Source organism: Podarcis gaigeae (genome assembly GCF_964106915.1).
Source record: "Podarcis gaigeae genome assembly, chromosome: 5".
NCBI lineage: Eukaryota > Metazoa > Chordata > Lepidosauria > Squamata > Lacertidae > Podarcis > Podarcis gaigeae.
The window spans coordinates 68910839-68933692 of record NC_139681.1 but is presented as its reverse complement, the minus strand read 5'-3'; the positions used below and the strand labels follow the sequence as shown (position 1 = coordinate 68933692).

Sequence of the window (22854 nt, the reverse complement as noted above, 5' to 3'; positions counted from 1 at the left end):
GTAATTAAACTGATAGAAAACTGTAAGTTAGCTATAGACTTACTGGATAACTTTGAGCTATACACTTTCAAGCTCTGGTGCTTAACTGGCTTAGAAGCAGATTCCATTAAATGTCAGTATGACTGAATTTCCAGTAAATGTGTTCAAATCTGGGGTACGTGCAAAATAAGTCCCATATGTCAAGGGAGATATTACAGGGTTGTTGTGATCATGAATGATTTAGGGATTAAAAAAACACTTTCAAAATATAGATTATTTATTGTTTTAGTGCTCTGAATGATAAATCAGTCAACTGTCCCTATTTCCTCTGCCAAATTCCATTTCTAGAATCATGTTGTTATCAGATAAGCAGATAAATTTCAGCGAAAAGACAGCAAAACTCTCTGTTCCCACTGAACACCCCCACCAAAAAACACAACCCAGAAGAGGGTCAAAACAGTCCCGTCACAAATTTCTATGAAAGGTCCTTTATGGGTTTGTTGTTGTTTTTTTACTTGAATTGCCTCATCCTTCAAAATAAATTCAAATGTTTGATAGTAGAAAATTCCAGTTGATCACTAAGAAACTTTGATGAAAGGAAAGCCAAACAATGGGAGCAGATAACATGTTCTAGCATTCAGAAATACAGGAGAAAGGAAGTTCCGGGGTGCAGGGAACATTCTTTGAGTAGTTCAGAGCTTTAGCTTTTGGCAGCCAATAAAACGTCCTGATCATTTGCCTCGAGTTTCTGGATGGATAAATCACTTCAAAGATTAACAACAGGAGGATTGCCATATTTCAAAAAGCAAAAACCAGTTGTTGTTGTTGTTGTTGTTGTTTTACAAAAAAACGTGAGTTTTGGATAGACTTGCCTAAGATCCAGGACAAAGCCCCCCCTTTTGGAAATCCCCCCCAGACACTTTGGTTTGTTATAGTTCCGTTCTGTAAAGAAGATACTAGCAGCCTTTTGGACCACAACTCCCATCAGCCCCAGCTGGCTAATTTAATAGTGCACAGCCTCCATTTACAGGAGGGTCCCACCCACTTCAACATACCCTCCAACATTTCTCTGATGAAAATAGGGACGTCCCATTCCATAATGATAATTTTACTATTTATACCCCACACATCTTACTTGGTTTCCCCAACCACTCTGGGCAGGCTCCAACATATATAAAAACATATTTAAACATTTTTTAAAAACCACCTTCCCTATACAGGATTGCCTTCAGACAGCTTGGGGGGGCAGATAACTCCATACCCTCCAACATTTCTCCAATGAAAATAGGAACATCGTAAAGAAAAGTGGGACATTCTGGGATCAAATCAGAAATAGGGGCACTTGGAGGGTCTGCGTTAAAACTTTTGGGACACACTGCTTTAATGTCAGAGGAGCAGCTATATGAAAGGGATTGCAGTCCTGTAAATAACTGGCAACTTGGCTTGCCAATTCTGTATCTGCAAAAGCTACATTTTACTTGTCAAATCTTCAGAAACAAATGCTTAATTCAAGGGTAGAAAGGCTTGCTTAGTTGGCCCGTGTGTATTGTGTGTGTTTCACCTTTGTTCACCATCTGTCCCAGCTAAAACTGATGGCTGCCATCTGAGGAGGACTTCCTGATGTTCAGCTCTCTGTTAGATGATCCTGTGTTCTCCCCCACCCTCTTTTGCTAGGGGGAGGGGGGAGGAATACCACACAGGACAAAAGACAGCGGGCAGCCTTTGTGTGGTGCACACGTCCATATCCCCAAGGATCCTTTGCATTTGCACCCTTACTAGCAGCCTTTTGTGTTCCTAGCCCCCAGATGGTTTTCAGCAGCCACACAGCCCTTGTATATTCAAATTCAGTAATAGGTGATACAGTGTTTTCCAGGCTTTAAAACTAAATGGGCACTTTCAAGTTTTAAAAAGCAAGTGGGCACATTGGCCAAAACAACCATAGTTGTGCAAAACTCAGTAAAGCAACTAATTTAAACTAAAGACTCAAGGAGAGTATTAAGCATAATTGAAAGCCTTTTGTTGATCTCTCTCTCTCTCTCTCTCTCTCTCTCTCTCTCTCTCTCACACACACACACACACACACACACAAAAAAAACTTGTAATAATGTAATAATCTGTGGTTCAGGAAATACAATTCAGTAGGATAGGAAGTGAAATAAAATAACTCTGTAGGCCTTATTTTCTATTCCAGATATATTGTATTTTGATTGTTTGTTTTACTGGCAGTACATTTGCAGGAATCAATCTTCAAGACTATTTATGTAAATGTATTCCCTGATATTTTAAATCAGCTATCATGGTCGCTCAAAGTCTTTGTGTATCATTTGGTTTAGGCGAGCAAAAACAGAGCCAGAGAAGATTGATTTGCTAATCATAAAACTTTGTTCTCTTAATTTTTGACTCTGTCCCAGTATACATCATGATAATTATGGGGGGGGGGATCAAACCATATTAATCAAACTCAGATAGAGCAGCACTTTTGTTTGCATGATATTTTGGCAGGAAGATAATTAAATAAATAAACCAAGGTCAGTGGACGGGCTTGTGGGAAGCTGAGTAATTTTGGATCTGGGCCACACTGAACAAAGCCCTCAGGGGGATTATTTGCAGAGTCTTGCAATATGTGTGTGCGCACGCACAGTCACACGCAATATATATATGGCAAAATACTAACTGAATGTTTTAAGATGAAGCAGCTGAAATATGTAACCCGACTCCAGTAATATGCCTCTGCTACAATGAAAACGTCCATGGAACTAAAGCTGGTTCTTACTCTTGAATCCCTAAATGGCTTAAGACACAGAATACTTAGGGTCTGTCTCTTTCCATATTATCCTGCCCCCTTCCAAAGAACTTTGTTTGAGTGGGACAAGAAGGAGGCCCTGTCATGGCTACACCTTGATTATGGAACATCTTGCCCCATGAAGTACAATTGGACCACTCTATCATTTTCAGTCTGTTATATAAGACTGTTCAGGTTTGCGAGGTATTAGGGGAGGGTTACTACCTCTGGTAGGGACACGGGTGGTGCTGTAGTCTAAACCACTGAGCCTCTTGGGCTTGCCGATCAGAAGGTTGACGGTTCAAATCCCCAAGACGGGGTGAGCTCCCGTTGCTCTGCCCCAGGTCCTGCCAACCTAGCAGTTTGAAAGCACATCAGTGCAAGTAGATAAATAGGTACCGCTCCAGCGGGAAAGTAAACAGCATTTCCGTGCGCTCTGGCTTCTGTCATGGTGTCCCATTACACCAGAAGCGGTTTAGTCGTGCAGGCCACATGAACCAGAAAGCTGTCTGTGGACAAACGCCAGCTCCCTCGGCCTGAAAGTGATATGAGCTTCAACCCCATAGTTGCCTATGACTGGTCCTTTACCTTACTACCTCTGGTGAGGGACACATCATGTCCACCTAGGGTAGTTTGCCCACCATTGGTCCCCGCCCAATACTCAACTCTTACTGGTGGTTCCTAGAAGCTCTCAGCCTGTGAGAGGAGACTTCTTTTTGCTCAGGTATTTCAGTGTGTTGGATCTTCCTTCGCAGGGTTCCATTCTTATTTTCTGGCTTTTTTCTGATTTTATTGAGTTCACAGCCTTTATGGAGGCTGCTTCTAAGATTTCATATTGCTTTCTTTTTTTACTGTGCTTTCTTGTATTTGTTATTTTAAATTGTACGCTGTCTTGGGAGTTTTGTACTAAACAGCAGCCGATAATCTTCTCAAGCAAATAAATAAATAAAACAAAGTGATGCGTAAGCTGTTCTGAGCTCCTTGCAGGAAGCGTAAGAAATATGAGTAAGCAAGGGAGAATGCAGTCTTTTTTTAACTTGCTCCTAGTTAGGTGCTATACAGAGCTGTGAGTGGCTGGGGGGATATAATGATGAATTGTTGCAGGCATTTGTGTTTCTGTTTATGTAGCACAGGAGACGGTGCTTAATGAAGGAAATAAAATTTTAGTGAAGTGATGTGAACTGTGGCTTATTCAATATGCTAATTAAAGAGTTCACTTTTACATGACCCAGCATAGTGGAAAAATGTCTACTGAATCTGGAAGCTTGGGTGGAAGTGTTTTAATATGAGTTCTGCTATCCAAATGCACATGGCTGATTAGCTCCCCATTTTTCTGGATCAGATATCATGAGTGAAATTGACACCCAGCCAATTTTCTTGGGAGTGACACTGATTCAGATCTTAGGAAATGGGTCTTGCAAATCCTGACTAACTTAAACCAGAGTACCTTAGTCTGCTTTTACCACTATATGGTTGCAGAGGGGTACTAAGTCTCCTGGTCAGTGACATTCTCCATGTAGGACTGAGAAAATGTTAGCTGTGGGATTTGAGGGAACTATTTTATCTTGGTACTTCTGAATACAGTGGTACCTCGGGTTACATAGGCTTCAGGTTACAGACTCTGCTAACCCAGAAATAGTGCTTCAGGTTAAGAACTTTGCTTCAGGATGAAAACAGAAATCATGCGGTGGCGGTGCGGCAGCAGCAGGAGGCCCCATTAGCTAAAGTGGTGCTTCAGGTTAAGAACAGTTTCAGGTTAAGTATGGATCTCCGGAACGAATTAAGTACTTAACCCAAAGTACCACTGTAAATAACTCAGTTCCTTCTGTGGTACAATTCTTAAAGATTCAAGCATCTTTTGGGCAAGGGTTTTCGCGATCCTACTGGCCATGGAAGAAAACAACAGATATTTATAAGGACACAACCACTGCCATTTCTCCACAGATTCCGTCAGTGTGAGGGAATCATAGAACCATAGAATTGGAAGGCTCATCTAGTCCAACCCCCTGCAATGCAGGAATCTCAACTAAAGCATCTACAACAGATGGCCACCCAACCTCTGCTTAAAACCAGCCAGGCTGCCCCTCTGTACTCTCTTCTCTTCACTGCAATCCTGTTGTTTGTGTGTGTTCATGTCCTTGGTTAGGAATGGCAAAGCATTGCTCATGCTGGCTGAAGGTGATGGAATTTGGGAATCCAACAACATCTGGAGGGCCACATACTTTCCATCTCTGCTACAGGTGCCTTCACAGGCCTCTCAGTTTACCGTGGTGTTGTGCATAGGCTCATTCTGGACTACATGTCAAGGTTTTGCAGAGTATATTCCATCACTTTTTGGACTCTTGAGCCACTCTTTTGAATAGTTTTTTTTTTTTTTTTGTAAAGAAAAAAAGACAGGATATATGAATCCATTCAATACTGATTCAATCTACTTTTCTGGGAGCTCTTCATTTGCCTGAACTCAGTGATATTATACTTCCAGTGTGTTGGAGGAAAGGGAGCCCATCTTTTCTGCTAAGCTGTGTACAGAATGGATGAAACAGGAGTTGCAAAAATGTTTTCCCCGCTTTACATGGAGAAATAGTTTTATATTAGCATCCTTGATCTACGGAGAAATCAATTTATGTTAGCTGAACCCGACATAACCTTAAGGACTGCAACTTTGATGAGAGTGAGGCATGAGCAAAGCGTAAAAGGAATTGTGAAGGCATTTCTTTTACTTTGGAATGTTTTCTGTAAACAGTCAGGAAAACAAATATTTGGTTTGTGTTTGCTTCATTGCTGAGGCTCAAAAGAGTTTATTTTGTGCCAAGGCTTGCAGGCCTGTTGATATCATAGTCTGATTTTTCACACAATGACAAGCACTGTTTATAAGGCAACTGGGTTTTTTAAAAATAATAATCACAAATCATTTCTCGAAAGATTACACATTATGAACTTGGCTACAGACCTGAAAGCAAGACAGCTCTTCCTAGAAAACGAGAATGAATCTGGCCGACATTAATTAAGTTATCATGGCCTGTACTGCTTTTATGATACCTATATTTGCAATGTATTCAGAGAAGCAATGAACCATAAAAGCAAGAGATTACCTACCATTCTTTTCTCAGTTTCTTCAAAAGACTAAGACAAAAATCTGAAGCTGCCTTCACTTAGGCCATATTCATGCCCTACGATTAAAGTACATGACTCCCCCCAAGGGATCCTGGGAATTGTAGTTTAAGGGTGCTAGGAATTGTAGCTCTGTGTAGGGTAAATCACGTTTCCCAGGATCACTGTGATATATGGGAGAAATGGGTTTCAGGAAGACAAATGGAGAACTGGCTTTTCCTAAAGGGTGTGCACACACTCATGCTCAGGTACCCACAATGTTTTTAGGTACATCCATGTGTGTTAAGTGCATATGGGATGTTTGTGTACTCATGTTTCTGTGGCCTGTTCCATGCATTAAAGGTAAAGGTAAAGGTACCCCTGCCCATACGGGCCAGTCTTGCCAGACTCTGGGGTTGTGCGCCCATCTCACTCAAGAGGCCAGGGGCCAGCGCTGTCCGAAGACACTTCCGGGTCACGTGGCCAGCGTGACATTGCTGCTCTGGTGAGCCAGAGCTGCACACGGAAACGCCGTTTATCTTCCCGCTAGAAAGCGGTCCCTATTTATCTACTTGCACCCGAGGGTGCTTTCGAACTGCTAGGTTGGCAGGCGCTGGGACCGAGCAACGGGAGCGCACCCCGCCGCAGGGATTCGAACCACCGACCTTTCGATCGGCAAGCCCTAGGCGCTGAGGCTTTTACACACAGCGCCACCCACGTCCCTGTTCCATGCATTACACAGCAATAAAACCAAGTTTGCTACCAAGTATCCACTTGGCAGGAGCAGGTCAGCCAATCCTGGCTCTCTTGTGAATGTATCTTGCATGAATGTCCATATTGGTATGCATTTCCTATCAGAATTCTGTGAGCAGAGCTATCAGTGTCAGTTTCCCTGAGGCAATACCTCTTGAGGCTTGACAAAGTAGTGTTGATAACCCATATTGTTCTGGATATCCATCTCAATGGGAGCTAAGATGACCCAAACTGTGATAAGTGGAGATGATTCATGCTTATTCTGATGGCAAGGATACCTCGCCAAAGGTCTGTGCAAAAAATAAATTAAAGGAAGCAGCAGCAGTAGACTACATCAAAATAAGAAAAGGATAAAGTTGTGCTTTTTGGAGCTCTGAAGGAGTGAAGGAGCTGGCTGTTCCCTTAGAGAAGACCTGATGTGGGTGCAATGAACTTTTGTGGACTACATTTCCCTTCATCAGGTGTATGAAGTGTTATCCTGACTATGTAACTATATATATACATATATACAAGTACAGAGCCACCACTGAAAAGGCCCTATTTCTAGTCTTTACCTACTTGACAAACTTTAGTGGTCTGCCCAAGAACAGAGCCTCTGAGGACAACCTTGGGCAGTGGCAGTGCGGTGTCAATGATGCTTCTTTTGCCTACTTGTACTTCAAGTGATTTTTTTTTCTTTTGAACATATACTCTCACAAAAATCCCTTAGCAACACACACAGAGAAAGACACACACTTCTTTCTTCCCTTTATACACATATACCACATCTCTTTCAAAATCAGTCGCTTTGGCAGTATTTCTGTGTGAGAAAGGTCAGGTTCTGAAGAAGTTGAAAATGGATAATGCTACTGAGAGGATCGCTGATCCTCTTTTAAGGAGAGTTATGTAAGTTGTCAGAGGAAGTGTTTGGATTTTATATACGCTGTCATAGCAGCTTTCCACTTTAAGTGAAGCATATACCATATTCAGTAATGAAATAATGGTTGTAGCGCAGACAGTTGCTATTTTTAACATGCTGGGGATAAACCTTGACAAAAGTATGTGCTCTTTAGGGCAGATGATAATATGCTGGTTGGGGGCCTGCACGAAAGCTTTCTATTTACCACATTATGTTATAACGTAAAAGTTAAACAGTGTTTCATTAGGGCTCATTTTTTAAAGAAAAGAATCGTTGTAACTTTTACTAGCAGTTCACTTATTTTTGAGAGTCCCATGGACTGCAAGAAGATCAAACCTAGGTATCCATTCTTAAGGAAATCAGCCCTGAGTGCTCACTGGAAGGACAGATCGTGAAGCTGAGGCTCCAATACTTTGGCCACCTCATGAGAAGAGAAGACTCCCTGGAAAAGACCCTGATGTTGGGAAAGATGGAGGGCACAAAGAGAAGGGGACGACAGAGGACGAGATGGTTGGACAGTGTTCTCGAAGCTACTAACATGGGTTTGACCAAGCTGCGGGAGGCAGTGGAAGACAGGAGTGCCTGGCGTGCTCTGGTCCATGGGGTCACAAAGAGTTGGACATGATTAAACGACTAAAGAACAACAACACTTATTTTTCATTGGCACATCAATACAGCATAAGAAGAGCCCTGTTGGGTCAGGCCAATGGCCCATTTTGTCCAGCATCCTCTTCTCACATAGCCAACGAAGCAGATTCCTATGGGAAGCTAAAAAGCAGGACTTGAACCCAATAGCGCTCTCCCCACTTGCGAGTAGTCCCAGCACCTGGTATTCAGAAACAAAATGCAATCGTATCTTGGATCCTGGATGCCTTGGTGCTTGGATGTTTTGGCTCCCGAATGCCGCAAACCTGGAAGTGATTGTTCTGGTTTGCGAACGTTCTTTGGAACCCGAACATCCAACGGGGCTTCTGTGGCTTCCGATTGGCTGCAGCAGCTTCCTGCAGCCAATTGGAAGCCACACTTTAGTTTCCGAACATTTTGGAAGTCGAACGGATTTCTGGAACGGATTCCATTCGACTTCCAAGGTATGACTGTATAGGTTTCGGATGTACTAGTCTGGAACACTGAAGGGAATGTATACTTTTCTCTCTATCAATGAATAAGTACAATACTGACTTTTAAAAGTAGGTTTTCATTAAAAGATGTTCCATAAGTAACAAAAGCTCATTCAGTGTCTCCTGTTTTCAAGTTGTAGAATCCTTCATACAGGTCAACTGCAGTCAGGTTGAGACATTTTTGTTATAGGCAATGTGGGGTTGAGGAGGAAAGAGAAATGGGGAATGGGGGAGTCGAGGGAGACACTAAACTTTCATTCTTTACATAGTACATGAGTGGAGCTTTTTTTTTCCAGCATCACATGGATAGGCATCTTGTTTTTGTTGGTGCAAGAGATCAGAGGGTCCAAGTCGTAGTTGGTTGCAGCATGTTTTGATTGTGTGTGAGCAGGGGGTGGGATGTTGCTGGGTTAAGTTAGCCATATTGATTCATAGAATCACAGAATCATAGAATTGGAAGGGACCCCAAGGGTCACCTAGTCCACTGTTTCTCAACTTTGGGTTGCCAGCTGTTTTTGGACTCCAACACCCATCATTCCTAGCCACTGGTCTTGCTAGCTAGGGATGATGGGAGTTGTAGTCCAAAAACAGCTGGAGACTCTAGGTTGGGGAACACCAATGCATTGCAATGCATGAAATCTTACAGTACTTATTTCAATATATAACACGTTACACACAAGGAAAGCTGCTCTAGCCAAATTCCAGTGGTCGCAATGAAGTCATTCAGACACTATATATTATATTGGCCATGTAGTCAATTGTGTCAGGATTATAATCCAGAGGCACATGATGCAGCAATCTTGTTTAGGCTAATCAGGTTCTGGTCTGTGCCTCAATGGGAGAATGCCTGGGAAATCTATGAACATTGCACTGAGTTCAATAAAAGAAAGGTGGGATAAAGGTAGTGTGAATAAATAACTCATTTGTCTTGATTGCATGGGGTTAGGCTTCCATTTCTGTAACCAGTCTTCTTCCACCTCTGTGCCCTCCTGTGCACCTTCAGCATTTGGACACCCTCTGGAACATATTTGCATCGGAAGAGGAGAGGAAGGGGAAACCCTATTGTGTAAGGAGAACACCTCTTGCACAGCACTGGAAACAACACGTGGTATTTTAAGTTTAACAGTATGCTGAAATATATGTTGATCTGAAATGGAGATGACTGAAGTAAATGAAAACTGAACTTTAGCAGAGTACCTATTGATTTATGGAAGCCTATGAGAGCATTGAGCATGACAATATTGCAAGGGTATGAGTCTTCTTTTCGATTAGCTGCTCCACACAATTGCTATAGTAGAAACACACTTGCCTAGAAAATGTATATTATGACATAGCTAATACATACAAATAGTAAATAAATTAAGAAATAGCACTGCTATTTCAAACCAAACTGCCTTAAAGATAGACTGGATTTAAGAGACTCTTTAGAGTAAAGAACAGCACAACTTTTAGAAGATATCTGAAGGCAGCCTTGTATTGGCTAGTTTTAATGCTTGAAGTTTTATTGTTTTTATATTTTCCTGGAAGCAGCCTAAAGTGGTTGGGAAAACCCAGTCAGATGGGCAGGGTATAAATGATAAAATATTACTACTACTACTACTACTACTAATAATAATAATCCAAATTGCTTTGAAGCAGGAGGAAATATCCACCCTATAATTAAAAATCAAAATCCTTTTCAAAATCCTTTATTTCATGCATGTTTAAATCACACTTGAACTCCTCCCAACTGAACACAGGATCTGTTAAATCTGCCCTTTTGTGTCAACAAAACAGGTCCGCCCTGGAAAAAGGTGGTGGTGAAAGACAAATGAAAATAAAATCACATTTTTTGGGGGGAGGGAATACTATATCACTGCTGATAAATTGTAATATTTATTTGCAAGGGAACCACTCTCATGAAAAGAGGTGTTTTGAACCCCTGAAACTTAAAAACTGAAAGGATGGACCCAATTTAAATGAACGCAAATTAAGAAAGAACAGCTGTTCCACTTGTTGAGCTCCCATTATGTCCAGCAAGAGTGAAAAATAGCATCTATGCTTTTTCATAAAACACAGACAAAAAAAGGAGTACTCTCGGTCAGCTCAAGCCAGAGCGGTAAATGTCAAAAGGGTGCGTAGTACCCAGCTTGGTTCTTTTGGCACAGGAGGCAGAAAATCCCACACGCAGCTCTACCCCGCCCTGGCAGTAAAAATACAACGGTAATACATGCATCTCTTCACCTCACCTCAGTGTCCCTAAAGCCAGGGAATAAATAACTCTGCAAAACACCCCATTCAGAAGACAAAACAAAACTGGATGTTCTAAAACAAAAAAAAACCTTGAATGGCTAGTGACACAATAGACAAGCCACACCCTTGTAAGAACTCTCCCATGCGCTTAAAATTGCAAAAACCACCCCACCCCCACCTTTCCAGAGGTTGACTCTCGCACCGATTATGCACAAGGGGTTAAATAATGCAGCTTCCCCGCCTGGTGTAAAACGCCGGCCAGGGAACTCTGGTGTGGCGCGCAGGCAGGAAACGCAGCCTGTGCCACCGTTGGCGAGGAGATCCGCTGCCCTTTTGCAGCCTGTTGGTGTGGACTCGGGTGTCTGGGGCGCGCGCGCATATGTGCGCGCGCTTGCTTGCTTCACTGCCTGTAGGCTAAATGGTCGTGTTTTTTTGCGGTTGGGGGGAGGGGGGAGGGAGGTTAGAAAAAAAGAGAGAGGAGAGAGAGAGAAGGGGCGTCACCATCTGTTCTTAATTCCCTGGCCATTGGATTAGTAGCCTTCGGTGATGAGATCAGCAGGATCAGCTTTCAGGATGGGGCACCGGCCTGGCTTCAGCGGCAGGCTCTTCCCATCTGGGCTGTCTGTGTCATGAAGGAGGGAGGAGGAGAGGGAGGAGGAGGAGGAGGGCAGAGGAGAAAGCGGAGGCACAAAAGCGACGGCAGCCTTTGAAGGAGCAGCCGCGAGGCGGGCGGGCGCGCGGGCCGGAGAAGCACCAGGACCGGCTCGCTCCCAGGCCACTCTTCCTTCTGGGGAAGAGTTTCCAGCGGGGAGTTTCCTGTCTGCGCCTCTGTCGTCTCCGGCGGGCGCGTGGAGCGCGGGAAGCGGGGCCTTGGCGCGAGTCGCCTCCAACTTCTCTCCAAAGTCTCCGCAGCCTCCCCCCTTTTTTTTAGGGGGGTGGTGCGCGGAATATTAACCTACCTGGAACCGTCTGGTGCCTCCGCCACTTTTCAGGGAAATGCTCTCGGGAAGTCCCAAGAAGATCTCGTGCTGTTGTTGTCTGTTGCCTTCCTAGAGTCTTGCGCGCTCGCCTCTCCTCTCCATCAGCATTCCTGGATTTTGTCTCGAACATCCGAAAAGACAAGAGAGAGAGAGAGGGAAAAGTAATAACCTGGGATCCAGCCAGAGATGCTTTTCTGGTCCCTTGGAGGTATGTTTTCGGAAGAGGGGCCGCTCCCCGAGGCTGCTTTACGCACAGCCAGACTCCAAAATAGCCACGGCTCTGTTCAGCTCCAGTTAGTTACAAGGGGTGATGCTGGAACAAGAAAAGGCTCGTTTTTGAGACTCGGGAGCGAAAGGCTAAGGGAGCAGTTCAGAACTTTTCCAGCCCTTGCTTTGCCGTATGTGATCATAGCCAACGCTGGCCATGCTCAAGAGTAAACTCATTGAAATCAATGGATTTAAACGTGCCCATTGATTTCAGTGGGTCTGCTTTGCGAATGACTAGCGTAGGCTATTTTTTCCCATTAAAAAAAATCTTTGGTCTGTCCAGTCTTGTAGCAGCGAGCTAAGCAAACGGTTTTTCGGATAAATAAGCGCCTTATTGTCCCTGGCCAAGTGGTTTGTGACAGGCAGTCGCTGAAGGTTTTGTTAGCAACTTCTCAAACGAGCGATTGTGAAAGAGTCCTGAGCGAGATCTGTGCAGTTGTCCTTAGCAAAAGTGAGGCAGGAGTTTTTCTCTCACGAATCAAAGCTAAGCTTGCTCTTTTCTTCTGGCGGGAGCGGGGTGGGGAGGGGAAGGGTGACTTTTTAGATTTGTAGGAACTGGAGGCTTCTGAAAGGCATCAGTTCTGCTCATGCCTTTCCCAGAGATGTTCTGCAGAATTGCTGAAATTCCATTCAGAACGCCCCACATCTCATGCTATATTGTGTGGGGTTTCACTAAAGACCCCTATTGAATTTCACAGACACCAAATCTCATTCATTCTAGAAAAAGGAAGCGGGTGGTGGTGGTGGGGGGAATAAGAACAATATTCTGATTTTAGTACCTGTACCTTTAGGATAGCAAGTAATTTTTTTGTGGGGGGCTGTGTGTGTGAGAGAGAGAGAAATATCCCACCTGAAAAGTTCTTTGTCCACAGATGAGCAACTGTTTTAATCTCCCATTTGATTACAAGCTGCAATCCTTAGCGCCAATCAGCCTAGGCTCCCCCCTCCCTCCCTTTAAACAGTGCTTGCCTGCCCTCGGTGACAGAATCCATTCATAACGAGATAACTCTGCATTGTGAAATGACTTATCCGGAGAGAAGAGACTGGCTGCTCCCAAAGGACTATTTTTCAGCCTTGCAACTGTTTTCATCTTTGTGTGTGGAGGGGTAATAGATCTTCGTAGCTCAGACAGCCTGTAGCTTGTGATGCAATTTCGTTTATTTACTTTTTGCTAATGGCAGCAGGAAGTTGTGTGAGTATACACTGAGGGGGAGAAGATTGCTGCTGGTCAACGTAATTGTCATGGCTTTCATGAGAAATAGGCTTGTGGGGTTTAAAATGCAAGAATGGAAGCCATTCTTCCATTTGTGCCCGCCAGTGTCTCGTTGTTTGACCTAGGGCAACCTCTCTTTGCTCATTTTCACCACTTGCACTTAGGGGAAAAATAATACTCCTCCCCTCCTCTCGCAAGAGCACTGAGGCTTAATTTATTAATGCATGTGAGGCACTCTGACTTTCTCAGACACTGCTGAGGAGGGAGCCCAGTGGATGGACTAGGAGCTGTGAAACGAAAAACCACAGCCCTGCATTAACTGTTTATGGGAAACAATGGACTCAGGAGTGGTTGCCTGTGCTCTCCCTGGACAATTGCTCCCAATGAATCTCATTATTTAATAGTTTCTTGCTACTGGGGATAATACACGAATCCTGGGTCTACTCTGGGTCTCCTACACGAATCCTAGTGAGATTGTTTGCATAGCAATGTAAAGTTGAAGATAATTACAGAACATCTCCGTTGCTTGGGGCGCATGCATAATTTCCAGATAAGCAGCAGCCTTAATATCTTACAAGTAAATGGATACCAAATTACATGCAAAAGGGCACAGGTTCTGGATAATTGCAGTGTAGATAATGGGTATTTGGGTGGATGAGGAGGTGAGTAGTTTAGACTTCAGAGGAAAGCGTTAAAATGCAGGTTTTGGTTTACCTTAAAAGAAATATCATCTTGTAGCATAATGCTTGCTGAGTGAAAACTGTATCCTGCTGGTCCGTGGCATTCCTTATTAACTCTGCAGACTTCTTATGGCACGGGGCAGTGTGAGCTTGGTGTAATGGATTTTCCATGTTCCAAGAGCAGGCGACTATTTCTGTCTCCTTTTCTTCCCTAGATACTGTTTTGTCCCACTTTGTGTAGGTCAGTGTCTAACTCCCTTTGAAAGGAAACATCTTTGTGTCCTGTTTTTGCTGGTGTTCCATCTACTGGATTTGTCATTCTCTGGAGGAGCAAGAGTTAATTCTCCTGTTCATGGCCTGTCTCCATATTAAAGCACTTTTACCCCACTTACATCCCTGACCTGTAAGGTTGCAATTGACAGCCACAATAGGTTCACCACCTGTCTAAGCTGATCTGGGATTTATCTTTGATGTTCATGGGCAGTGATGTAGGTTTTCCAGAAACTTCTGAATTGGGATTCTTTTCCAACAGGAATGTTTGGGAAATGTTCCCATGCATATTAGGGTCATTTGCACTGGGAATCTTTCAGATTGCACTGGAAAATTTTCTGATATCATAGAGGTTGGGGGAGAGGAATCTGTGACCCTAGATGTTGTTGTACTTCAACTCCCATCATCCCTAGCTAGGAGGGCTAATGCTCAGGAATGTTGGGAGTTGTAGTCCAGCAACATCTGGAGGGCTATGCCCTAAAGCAGGCATGGCTAAACTTTGCCCTCCAGCTGTTTTAGAACTATAGCTCCCATCATCCCTAGTTAACAGGACTAGTGGTCAGGGATGATGGGAACTGTAGTTCCAAAACAGCTGGAGGACTGAGTATGGCCATTCCTGCTCTAAAGAGTGATCTAATTTAGCAACTTTATTTTACTTGTCTTTTGTAAACAAACCTAAAAACTTGCAAACTGTTGAGCTTGCCTAATAAGCTGTTTGCAGTCGATAACTATTACTAGTAATTGTTACTGTCCTTTCTCTTTTGGCTTTGAAAAAGTAGGTGCGCTTGCATGTTATATTCAACAAGTGTACCTGTTTACACAGATAGTTGAACCGAATGTATATTACATGTACATATTCACATGTAATATTCAATGAATGTATAGTCTGTGTACCTGTATCATTCACACAAACGCTTGTGTTTAGAGACAACATGTACCTGGGCTCAGTGTCAACATGTGAACACCACAGAGTTACCACCAGCTAATTTTGCTGTTCTTCTGACATTCCTTATTTGCAATCTTCATCCATGACATGACAGACACTTCACTTTAGCACAACTCCCAAGCTGTACATTTCATGATGAATGATGATGGTAAGATCCCCCAGCTTCCATTCAATTTCTGAGGAGAAAATGCTTTTCATGTGTTTGAAGTGAGGAGGGAGTATAGCTGGTGTTGCATCGGCTTAAGTTGGAATTCTCTGATACTGTGGAACTTGCAAATCCAGGCCTTAGGCCAGCAGAGCATAGAATTAGCAGTGGCTGCTGTTCCATGGGGATCTATGGCCTCATTGTGTAATCAAGAAGCAAACCTTATTTCATTATGATTATTGGACAGGAACAAGGCTGCAATGTAGTTAATACGGGGGTTGCAAAAATGAAGGATATCAGTATACAGCAAGCAATTAGATTATCTGAATAAGCCTTTCCCAGCCTGGTACTCTGAAGATGCTAGCTGGGGTTGATGGGTGTTGTTGTCAAAAACACCTAGAGGACTCCAGGTTAGAAGTTGAAGATGGCATGGCTTATTGGTATTTAAAGCAGCTGAGATGTTGAGTTTGCACATTCTTCATGCCAGCTTTGGCTCCTGTGAATTTAACTTTAAAGGTGCCCTTTTGGATACATCTTGGCAGCAGGATTTGCCAGCTAGGTCTCTCCCCCACTGCTTCCTCTGCCCTGCAGTCCTGGCTTAACCAGGCCAGACAACCGCTTGTCATCTCTTGTTTCTTGGGCACACATGCTTTTCTCATTGTATGCTGGCATGGGATTATTCCAGCACAAACCATCTGCTCCAAGGATGTGTGGCCAATACTTTGCTTGTTGTCTGCCACCCTCTTTGTGTCTATGACTTGCATTTTCAATTACTCTTATGTGCCTGCAGAAGTCAATCACCATCTGCTTGTCCTTTCATGAGTCTCTATTTTCCTCAAATCTTGATGTGTGTCCTAACTTCTGTGTTTCATTTTCCTCTTTGATGCAACAACTGTGCATTTTTAACTTTTGCTATATTATTAGAATAGAGTGGGGGCAGAGTTTAGAGTTCTGCATGTTCCACTTGTTTTTGCTCCCATTTTAGTGTTCTCATTCACCCCCCCTCATTGAATTTACATTCAATACATTCTGCCCCTTGCCCTCTGATCTTCCATGTTTTATTGTTCTTAGCACCATGCCATGCTAGGTTACCTTTTAAAGAAGCTTCCCCCTTTTCTGCATTACCTGGGAGAAATTCTAACTTAATGCAATGGGATTTACTTCTCAGTAGACATGCATAGGGTCACACTGAGTAGGATCACACTGTCCTTTTCTCCTGAGAAATGGTGTCTGTTTGCTTGAAGAAAGGCATTGTACTAATACTTGTTTAAAATGTTTGTTGGTGGAGCTGTTGATGGTAGGGAAGATGGTCTGAAAGGTCACCTTCAGTTACTAGAAGGGTAGTTTACCATAAAGACATTTGATGTTTTTTCAAGAATGTAAGTGTAAGTTAAAAGTCTAGGACAAAATCTCATGGTGGGTACAAGCTAGCCAAGAATTATCTGGCTGGGCCCAATGAATTGTTAATGCCTTGTGGAAGAAGATTGTGTCAAAGGCTTTGAAAGAGGTGATGCCATGACCCCTTCTGAAGTGGCCCTCCATGGACCTTGAGATATTGGACAGCCTCCACCTTGTAGATTATTTTTCTGGGCAAAGTAATCCAGAGTGTGGTGACCAGGTAACTACAGGCACATCTGGATAAAGTGAATTATCTTGACCCATTTCAATCTGGCCTCTGGCCCAGTTTCAGCTTTGGTTGCCCTCTGTGATGACCTTTATCAGACAGAAAAAATACTAGCCCTTTGATTCTCCTTGACCTCTTGGCAGCCTTTGATACCATGGGCCATGACACCCTTCTGAAGTAATTCGAAGGATTGGTGGCACAGTCTTATGGTGCTTCAACATAGAGAATTCCTAGCAGACAGTAGCATTGCAGGACTCTACCCATAGCTTTTGTGCTTAGGATGCCACAGGATTCCATTTATGAGGATTTGAAGTTTGAAAGCCAATGATACTTAGCTAGCCATTCCTTCTCACTCAGGAGAATCTGTAGATGTGCTGGATCTAGCCTGGGGTTGTTGACAGGCTAGATGAGGGTTTGTAAACTATGACTTAATCCTGATAAGACAGAGACACACTGTATAAGCAGTTCTCATTTCTGGAGATTGGGGAGACAGCCTCCGCTGGGAAAGAGCAGAGTGGGATAGAGACTTTTACCCAGAGGGGTTTGTGTTGTTTGTTTGTTATCAGTGTTTTGTGCCAACATTATTTTAGCAACTTCAGAGAAATAGGTTCCTGACTTAGGTACTGGGTTGCTGATAGTAGTAAGTAGTGAAGCCTGCTAGGCAGAGTTTTCCTTTTCTTATCTTAAGTAGATAGCAGAATGATACACAACACATAATTCCTTTTTTTTAAGTGGAGCAATAAGAGTGGAGAGCAATATGAAGGTTGTTTTCCCCAGTACTGTAAAAGCTGACTTCAGATGACACATTGTGCAAAGAGGATTGTCTGCCAGCTGAACAGACTCTGGAACACTGCTTGGCAGGAAACCAAAGAATGACACTGCATTTACAGCAATCCTCTTTTATAACCAGTTCAAATAGGGGCTTCATTCAGAATGAGGCACTGGATTGAATTCTGGGTACATTGGGCAATCAGGAGGCAAGGGCAATTTAGTGTGTGGCAGGTCACACACTTACTACGATTTCAATTCGGAATACAGAACTTTTTGTTCTTTCTTTACTGTATTTTCCCATTCCATCCCTATCACAGTTGAAAAGGCATCTCTTAGTAGATGAGAGGCATAATATAGCCTTCAACTTTGCAGTTCAGTCTGACAGCAATCTCTATGTTGTGGATTTTTACAAAGTCTAAATTGCAGTATGCTTAGACGGGACACCCAGAGTTATTTAGTTTTCAATTTGATGCTGTTGTGAATTCATTCAAAGCATTATTTATCACTAAAAACATGGCAATATCTACTGTCAAGGAGTGGCTAACCTGTATAGGATAGCAGCCGAGTGTCTTGGGTGTAAGGTGACAGTGTTTTATGCCACTGCAAGGTATCTGGGTGATGCAGCTGAACTGTGCAAAATATTGAAATAAATTAAAAAATTGTCCAGTAGCACCTTGGAGACCAACTAGGTTTGTTCTGGGAATAAGCTTTTGTGTGTATGCACACTTCTTCAGATAGGTAGACCAATACAGCTACCTACCTGTATGGTAGGATCACAGAGCTAAGATCCCTAGCTCTGTGAATGGAGAAGTAGAAAGGACAGTGCTGGTCAGCAGTGTATGCACAAAGCCAGCATTGCAACTCCATCTGCAAAAGCAGGCATAGGCAAACACGGTCCTCTAGATGTTTTGGGACTACAACTCCCATCATCCCTAGCTAATGGGACCAGTGGTCAGGGATGATGGGAATTGTAGTGTCAAAACATCTGGAGGGCCGAGTTTGCCTATGCCTGTGCAAAAGAGTGCACTGCAAAACCATGATTTTTAATTGAAACCACGTCCACACAATAGACACCTTCTCTTTGTCTCTCTCAGTCTTCAGGAATACCCTCCTCCCCTTAGAAAACTCCAACAAACAGACTATCATGACCCTGAGTGTACACATCTCGCCTTTGTCAAAGCATGGAATAACGTTCTCAAAACACAAGGGATGAGAATACAAATGGGAAGCACAGAGAGGATTGGAAAACAAACTGAACCAAGTCCAGTACCAGTGGAAAAGGATGGTTCAGAGACTCAGGAGTATTGTGGTGCTCATCTTAAGCTAATCGTAGGAGAGGGCTGCTGGCTAGATCTCTTTACAATCCACTTCAAAGTTGCACTCAGGCTGCTTACTTGGAACTTCCAGACTAGGACCAGTTAAGAGGGTACTCCCACAAGGCTGCCCGTTATCTCAGAGCTGATGTGTTGGAAGCTTATGTAGGGGGTGACTGGAGATAATGATTGTAATTAGGTTTATTGGATCATCTATCTGAATCATATGGAATGCGAATGCATACCAGGTCCTGCCAGGTGGTGTGTCTGTGAGATAGACTCCCCATTGTTGGTCTGGTTTATATGATAAGCTCATTATAAATGTTACTCCTTTTGCACAGAAACATTTTCCTCCCCTTTTAGTAATCTACATCAGGGCTGAGTTATGTTTTAAATTGGCCTTAAGAACCTTTGGCTGAAAACACCTTCACAGAAGTCTGTATTTGTGCCTGTAGTTTCTGCCACCATCAGTGCAATTCTATGTGTGTCTACTCAGGTGTAAGTCCTATTGAGTTTGGGCCCTGTCTACATTATACTAGTGTTTTCCAAGTATTTGTCAATAGATAATTATTTACTAATAAATAATTTACTATATGCAAATACAAATCCAGTACTGCTTCACTGACATGTATTTTGAAAACTTAGGCAGTTGTATATGCCCTTCAGAGTTCTCATAATATGCCAAATTTTGCACTCTAGGTCCAACATAATGGGAAAGGCCTTGACAGTAAAAATCTTTCTAGCAAAAGCGGTGAAGGAGGAAGTCCTATCAGAGAAGTAAAATGTGATAGCTGCAGTGACCTATCACCAAACAGTTGTGGATGTTCCAGGTCCCTTCTGGTGTACCAAAAATCTCATTTTGTGTAGGCTTCAGGAAAATCTCATGTCCTCCTATAATGTTCCATATACTCAGATGTCCTCCAGTTGTACTGTTCTTTCCAAGAAACATAACATAACTAGAGACAAAATACTCTTGATTATGATAGAAGGGCTAAGTGCTTTATCACAGTTACACTTTTTTCCCCCTGGAAGTTCTAGTAAGAGCGGAGTTTGTGAATATGGGCATGGTTTAGTTTCTGATAAATTGAACAACTTACATCTGTTTAATTTGTTGTGCTTTCTCTTTGCTTAAATATTTTGTTGTGGCCTGTGGCTAAATCAATTAACTTTCTAATGCTAATAGATATCCCCTGTGCTTAAACTTTCCACATTTCCACACAGACACTTGCACCTTTTTAATGAAATAAAGCTGCTCTGTATGAAATAGAAAGTTTTATGTGCATCACTTCCAAATGTTCTGTTTTAAATTACAGAGGTTTAAATATGTGGTGGCACTTCATATTACAAGACACGCTTGGCTTCTCCAGCAGCTATTTAAAAATGTTCATGTCTTATTCAATGTATTATTAGTGTACTTTGTCATCTATCAAACCTTGTCTAGGAACTTTGTAGGAGTTCTATAGAAGCAAGTAAAATTTTGGCCACATAAATTGCGTATGAACTTTTGCAGATAAATAGAATCTTAATATTTGTATTGCATGCTTTCCCCAAATAATGCAAGGCAGATTGTCTGGTCTCTGCCTTCCTCTTCACAATATCCCTTCAAACGGTCTTTAATAACAGACTGAAATGGTGGAATGGTCCAATCATTTTGAATCATCATTTTGAACCAGTGTTCAAAATTACCCAGGTGCCAGGCACATTTTACACCAGGCTATTGGCCAAGTGCAACCAAGTGAAGATGCCTAGGGACCAAAATGGTGCCTCACATATCCATCATCTGGAGGTGCATGCCTGTGGATCACTGGATCTTGACTGTTTCACTCACATCCTTGGAATTCTATCCACTCCACTCACAGTTGTGAGGAACATTCTCACACAACGAATGGCCTGGGTCACCATTAAAAAAAGAGAGAGGTAGAAATAGGCCAATATATATTTGGATCAACCTGGTGGTATTATTAGCACTGCATTTGAACCAGCCTAAGGACGCAGATGGTGCTGTGATCTAAACCACAGAGCCTAGGGCTTGTTGATCAGGAGGTCGGCGGTTTGAATCCCCCTGACGGGGTGAGCTCCCATTGCTCGGTCCCTGCTCCTGTGCAAGTAGATAAATAGGTACTGCTCTGGTGGGAAGGTAAATGGTATTTCCACCAGAAGCGGCTTAGTCATGCTGGCCACATGACCTGGAAAAACTATGTGGAGAAACGTCGGCTCCCTCGGCCAGTAAAGCGAGATGAGTGCCGCAACCCCAGAGTTGTCCGCGACTGGACCTAACAGGGGGGTACCTTTTCCTTTAAGGACTAACCAGCCTGTTACCGGTCTCCTAGGGGCCTTCCTAAATAGGCAGCTGCTGTATAAATTGTTAACAACTTTCAAGGGTTCATATTAATTTACTTATATAAATTTGTTGTCAAATCCAAATATTTGATGTCTGCTCTTATGCTTGGCTACTCAAAAATAAGTCCCACTGAATTCATTGAGGATAACTCTATACTGTGGGATTATTGTGGTCGTAAATGATTTTGTCTCACCCTTCAGTTTAGTGAGAGGCCAGGTGGGAGATGATAGAAAGATATAGATAGATGATAGATAGATAGATAGATAGATATAGATAGATAGATAGATGATAGATAGATAGATAGATATAGATAATGCCTTATCTTGTGACCTTCAGAAACCTTAATTTGTCTTCAGTGGTACAGTTGGTTCTTCTGAAAAAATAGTTTGCCAAAGAAAATTCTGTTAGATTGTGTTAAGGCGCTACTGTGGCTTTTAGTTGTGCTCTTTAATGTTTGTGGTTTTTGAGTCTTTTTGCAGGACTGCAGTAGAAACAAATCAAGAGCATGAATCTTCAGAGAAACATGATACTAAGCTGTAAATCCTCAGCAGCAACTAATGTGTAGAGTCCATTGAGACTCCATTCACGTTCTTATAATTGAAATTCTCTTAAGAGTGTTGCCCCATAGCATAAAGAGATCTCTACTCCCCCAGCCCCCTTTACCACCAAAGTCTTTTTTAGCCATTGTGGTGCTGAAAGCTATTGTCACATAATCAACAGATGATGGTAGAACTTGGAAAGTTAAGAATGCCAGGTCTCAGTGGGGTGTATTCTTGCCTTTTGTCGTTGGCAAACTAATCAACCTCATTTTGACTGCTTGGCTGAATTATAATACTTCCTCCAAATTATACTAGCAAGCCTCTTCCTCAGGGAACAATGTGCAATCCCTTAATCTCTCTCGTTCAATTGGCAGCTCTCTTCAATGTTAAGAGTATCACTCTTTAATGAAAGCATATTATTCACCAGTTTCTGCTTTCCATTTTTGCTGAGGGTATTGCCTTTTCTAAAGGGTAAAATCTACCATAATCTGCATGCCCCTGTGTGAGAGACTTGGAAGTTGAGGTGCAAAAGTGTTTTAAAAAGCCAAAGACATAATAGTAATTAAAAAGCAACAACAAACCCATAACTGTATCCTCTGCTACTGTACATGGCAAAATATTGAGGATAACCGAGTCAGACTTTTAGCTTTCATTTTCAGGAGATAGGAGCTAGTTGCTCTCCAAAATACGTAGGTAACATTATAGGAAAACAGAACTATGATTCTAGACCTTGCAAGTACACAAACTTCCATTTTTAATATCATACCATAACAAGACAGTATAGAAGGGTATACTCATATTTTTCATAACAGAAATAAATAAAGTGGACAGATTCAACCCCTTTATTATAAATGAGAAAGCATTGTCTAGACACAGAATTGATTTTATAATTGGAGGAGAGACCTCAATGTTT

The 22854-nt window shown here is 42.6% G+C and overlaps 1 protein-coding gene across 2 annotated transcripts in view; it reads left to right on the top strand.

Moving 5' to 3' along the window:
* The window catches only part of SPSB4 (splA/ryanodine receptor domain and SOCS box containing 4), a 183258-nt gene that overhangs the window by 105846 nt on the left and 54558 nt on the right, over window positions 1–22854 (top strand). The window contains exon 1 of one of the 2 annotated variants that reach the window (XM_083742176.1): window positions 11153–12040. The exons of the other annotated variant lie outside the window; for it this stretch is intronic. The gene's annotated coding sequence lies outside the window, so the exon portion shown is untranslated. Of the gene's footprint in view, window positions 1–11152; window positions 12041–22854 lie in introns of those variants that run through there. 2 annotated transcript variants of the gene reach the window in all.